The sequence below is a fragment of the Rhinopithecus bieti genome, unplaced genomic scaffold (genome assembly GCF_001698545.2).
Source record: "Rhinopithecus bieti isolate Rb0 unplaced genomic scaffold, ASM169854v2 scaffold_19722, whole genome shotgun sequence".
Lineage (NCBI taxonomy): Eukaryota > Metazoa > Chordata > Mammalia > Primates > Cercopithecidae > Rhinopithecus > Rhinopithecus bieti.
Genome location: NW_016809905.1, coordinates 520,726 through 525,953, shown reverse-complemented (window position 1 = coordinate 525,953; position 5,228 = coordinate 520,726). Strand labels below are relative to the sequence as shown.

General features: G+C 40.6%; 1 protein-coding gene across 1 annotated transcript in view; it reads left to right on the top strand.

Moving 5' to 3' along the window:
• Nucleotides 1-23: 23 nt before the first annotated feature.
• LOC108541332 (membrane-spanning 4-domains subfamily A member 4A) overlaps nt 24-5,228 on the top strand; it is a 60,594-nt gene continuing 55,389 nt past the window's right edge. Inside the window, exon 1 of the mRNA XM_017890817.1 lies at nt 24-270. The gene's annotated coding sequence lies outside the window, so the exon portion shown is untranslated. The remainder of the gene's footprint in view (nt 271-5,228) is intronic.

The following is a 5,228-nucleotide window of genomic DNA, read 5'->3' as shown; positions in this document are numbered from 1 at the left end:
TTCATTTCTTGGTTCCCTGACTGGGAAGCGAGGTGATTAATGGATGGTCGAGGCAGCCCCTTAGGCAGCTTAGGCCTCCCCTGTGGAACGTCCCTGCAGGAGACCCCAGCCAGCCTGAGTGACGTGGATCCTGAGAGCGCTCCCAGGTAGGCAATTGCCCCCGTGGAACGCCTCGCCAGAGCAGCGCGTGGCAGGCCCCAGTGGAGGATCAAAGCAGTGGCTGAACGCCGGGAAGGAGCAGGCACTTGAAGTCTGGACATCTGAAACTTGGTAAGACTGGTCTTTGGAACCTGCCCACTCCATTTGAGTGGAAGAGTGGTCTGATCACCCATGACGTACCTGTACTTGCAGTTTGGTTTTTGTTTTTGACTTGTCTTGGATTGCTTGATACTTTGGTTTTGGTTTTGACCTGGCTTGGACTTCTGGATACTCTGATTTTGGTTTTGATTCTGTTTGATACAGTTTGGTGTAAACTGTAAAAGTGTGTGTGTGCCCTTTTTACCAATTCTTTGTTTTGTAGTGTGTGTGTGGTGTGAGCGTGGTGTTTTGTCTCAAGGAGACATGGGTCAGGCACAAAGTAAGCCCACCCCACTAGGAATTACATTGAAAAATTTCAAGAAAAGATTTAAGGAAGATTACAGTGTTACTATGACACCAGTAAAACTTAGAACTTTGTGTGAAATAGACTGGCCAGTATTAGAGGTGGATTGACCATCAGAAGGAAGCCTGGACAGGTCCCTTGTTTCAAAGGTATGGCACAAGGTAACTTATAAGTCAGGGCACCCAGACCGGTTCCCGTACATAGACACTTGGTTACAGCTGGTTTTAGACCCCGCTGTCACCCCCACCCCTGCCCACCCACAGTGGTTAAGAGAACAGCAGCATAAGCGGCTGGCAGAGGCAAGGAAAGACCAGCAGAGAGAGAGAGAGGAAGAGACAGAGAGACACAGAGGGAGTCAAGGAGAGAGAGAGAAAGAGAAAGAGAGAGGCAGAGAGAGAGCGAGAAAGAGACAGAGGCAAAAGGAAAGTCAAAGAGAAAGAGATAGAAAGTCAAAGAGAGAAAGAAAGAGATATACAAGTAGTTAAGAAAAAAACCAGTGTACCCTATTCCTTTAAAAGCCAGGGTAAATTTAAAATCTATAATTGATAATTGAAGGTCTTCTCCGTGACCCTACAACACTCCAGCACCACCTTGTTGTAAGTGTAAACAAGGGCGTAGCCCAAAAGCACTGAGGCTGTTGACAACCTGTAGCCTTCCTATAAAAAATCCTTAACCTAGTAATCTGCGGATGGCGCAAATGCATTCTATCTGTAATGGCAACTGCTTTGCTAACAGAAGAAAGTAGAAAAATAACTTTTAGAGGAAACCTCATTGTGAGCACACCTCATCAGTTCAGAAGTATCCTAAGGAAAAAAAAAGATTTAACATTAACCACTGAAAATTCCCTTAACCCAGCAGATTTCCTAACAGGGGATCTAAATCTTAATTACCATATAAAGGTCCTACCAGACCTAGGAGGAACTCCCTTCAGGACAGGTTGATGGATGGTTCCTCCCAGGTAATTGAAGGGAAAAAAAAGCCATCTATACCAATTCTAAGTTAATTTGGACTAAACAATGTCTTATTAATAGCAAAGGATAATTGAAATCCCAAACTTACAACGTTTTCAACAAAAGTAAAGTTTGCTAAAAGTTAACAGTGTAACATGTATTATAGTAACTTCTAATCTTGTGGCCTTAGACAGTCTAGATAACAGACATAAAGGAAATTCGCTTTGGAAAAGAATGGTTATCTTCAAAAAAAAAAAAAGGAACAAAGGGGGGGGCAGAATTTATGTAAAAAGAATGTTATATGGTAAATTCTTGTCCTGAAATAAATTAACTGGTTGTTTAAAGAAAGAAATGTTTGTAATAAGTCAGAAAGTTGAGGTATGTCGAAGAATTGTCTGCAAAAGTCATGAAAAAGAAAAAAAAAGTCATAAAAAAATTTATGCAAGAAATGTTGTATAATTTAAAAGTAACTTGGCCTCCTGAATGTAAAACTATTGAAAAAACAGTTTGTGTGCAAGGTGTATAAGAAAAGTAAAATATATCTCTGGTAAAAGGATTACAAGGAGGCATAAGAATGTGGATTTTTACTTACATTAAAAGGTTAAAAAATTGTTTTGAAGGTTTAAGTAAGTTTTAAAACATTAACTGTAAAGGAAATTCTGTGTGTAAATATATTGGCTAAAGTTAAAGGGGTATAATCCAGTTTTTCTGTGAACTGAATATTAAAATAAAAACACAACAGATTTTTCTTAAAGCATTAACCTGCTCTTCAACAAACACTATAAAAGGTTTAAAAGAGTCTATAAAAATCTTACTTTATGGTCCGACATTAAAAATTAAATAAATATGTCTACAAAGCTTTATTAAAACTAAGTTTAACATTAATAGCACACTAATATAAAGGTGAAATTTAGTTTACCTGGTCTAAAAATCATACAGGAAGCATTGTCAAATATAGAATGGTGTTTGGCTTCTTTGGTCTAAAAACTAATAAAAAATAGGTGCTAAAGGAAATTTCTCAGTAGAAAGGCACCAAGGACTATAAAGTCCACTGCTGATGTCCCCACATTTAAAGCAAAAGGTCAATTTCTTAAAAATTACATACTTGGTTTATATTCCACTTCCCTTTCCCTCAAAACTAAAAGTCTTTTAGCACACGTACCACCCCTAGAATTTCCGGTAAACCAGCACCAGCTTGAAGATCACATTCTCATCAAAAGGTGAAAAAATAAAGTAAACTCAAGCCAGCCTAGGAAGGACCCTACCTTGTGCTGCTAACCACTGAGACTGCTGTTTGTACAGCAAAAAAAGGATGGACTCATCACACCCAAGTCAAGAAAGCACCATCCCCTCCAGAGTCGTGGGCCATAGTCCCAGGGGAAAACCCTACCAAACTAAAGCTAATAAAAATTTAACTCTTTAGTCTATTCTATTACTCTTTCTTCTTTCCTCTCTCTGTTGCTGACCATCTAGTTATTAACATAACCAAGTCAATTTCACCTCAAATTATTGCATTTAATGCTTGCCTTGTTATACCCTGTGGGGATTTGCCAAGTCAAAGACAGCTCTCTATTTTAGAAAAGTACCTCTGTCCCTCCTGACTCTCCTGGACATTAGTAAATTAGGACCATGTAATCCAGAGAAATTTCAATAAAGACTCCAGTGTCAAGCAGGAGTCTTGCCCCCCATGTAGAGCTTTTGTGCTGTAGTTGGTCCAACGTCTGTGAATGACTAAAGAGCAAGGATGGACTGCCCCAACTGGTTTTTGTAATTTCCTAAAATCATACATTCATTTTACTAGAGGATCATAGAAGTTAAAGACTTAAAACAAATTTTGGCAATTAAGACAGGATACCAAGATGCAAATGCCTGGTTGAAATGGATCAAATATTCCCTCCACATGTTAAACAAAAGCAATTGTTATGCTTGTGCACATGGCAGGCCAAAGGCCCAGATTGTCCCCTTTCCACTAAGGTGGTCCTCCAGTCGACCAGGAGTGGGCTGCATGGAAACTCTTTTCCAGGATTCTACAGCCTGGAGTAATAAGTTGTGCCAAGCTCTCTCTGCTATATCCCAAAGTCTGGCACCCTGTGGGTCAGCCCCCGAGGTTGATCTCCCAACACTAGTTCCATCTCCCAACACTAAGTTCACTTTGTATCTCTCATGACAGGGAGGAAACTCAGCATTCCTCGGAGACCTGAAGGGATGCAGTGAGCTTAAGAATTTTCAAGAGCTTATCAATCAGTCAGCCCTTGTTCATCCCCCAGCGGATGTGTGGTGGTATTGTGGTTGACCTTTACTGGGCACTCTGCCAAATAACTGGAGTGGCACTTGTACTTTAGTCCAATTGGCTATCCCTTTCACCCTGGCATTTCATCAACCAGAGGGAGGAAAATTAAGACATCGTAAAGCGAGAGAAGCCCCTTATGGATCTTTCGACTCTCACGTCTATTTAGATGCGATTGGATTCCCACAGGGAATACCAGATCAATTTAAAGCTTGAAATCAAATAGCTGCAAGATTTAAGTTAATATTTTAGTAGATAACAGTTAATAAAAATGCAGATTAGATAAACTACATCTATTACAACCAACACCAACAAGCTTTTCATGAGTTAAAAGAAAAACTCATGTCAGCCCCAGCCCTGGGGCTACCTGACCTGACAAAACCCTTTATACTCTATACGGCAGTTAGAGTTTTAACCCAGACTGTGGGACCCTGGCCAAGGCCAGCAGTCTATCTCTCAAAACAACTAGATGGGTTTTCAAAATGCTGGCCTCCATGTCTAAAGGCCCTGGCAGCAATGGCCCTGTTAGTACAAGAAGCAGATAAACTAACCCTTAGGCAAAAGCTGAGTATAAAGATCCCCCATGCTGTGGTAACTTTGATTAATACCAAAGGACATTGTTGGCTAGCAAATGCTAGATTAACCAAGTAACAAAGCTTGCTATGTGAAAATCCCCATAACCATTGAAATTTGCAACACCCTAAACCCCGCCACCTTGCTCTCAGTATCAGAGAGTTCAGCTGAACATAATTGTAGAGGGATTGGACTCAGTTTATTCTAGTGGTCCCAACCTCCAAGACCATCCTTGAACATCAGTAGACTGTGAGCTGTACGTGGACGGGAGCAGCTTCGCCAACCCCTCCAAAGTGACTCTGAAGAAGACGACAAGCCCTGCTCCAGTCACACCCGGAAGCTGACTGGTCCATGCATGGCCAAAGCATGAGAAAACTCATCGTGGGACTCATTTTCCTTAAAATTTGGACTTGTACAGTAAGGACTTCAACTGACCTTCCTCAGACGACCTTCCTCAGACTGAGGACTGTTCCCAGTGTATACATCAAGTCACTGAGGTAGGACAAAAAGTTGCTACAGTCCTATTATTTTATGGTTATTATAAGTGTACTGGAACTCTAAAAAGAACTTGTTTGTATAATGTTATTCTATACAAGGTACATAACCCAGGAAATGACCAACGTGATGTGTGTTATGACCCATCTGAACCTCCCATGACCACAGTTTTGAAATAAGATTAAGGACTGAGGACTCGTGGGGCTCATAAACGATATGAGTAAAGTGTTAGCCAAAACAGAAGAAAAAGAGGTGCCCAAACAAGTCACCTTAAAATTTGATGCCTGTGCTGTCATTAATAGTAATAAGTTAGAAATAAGGT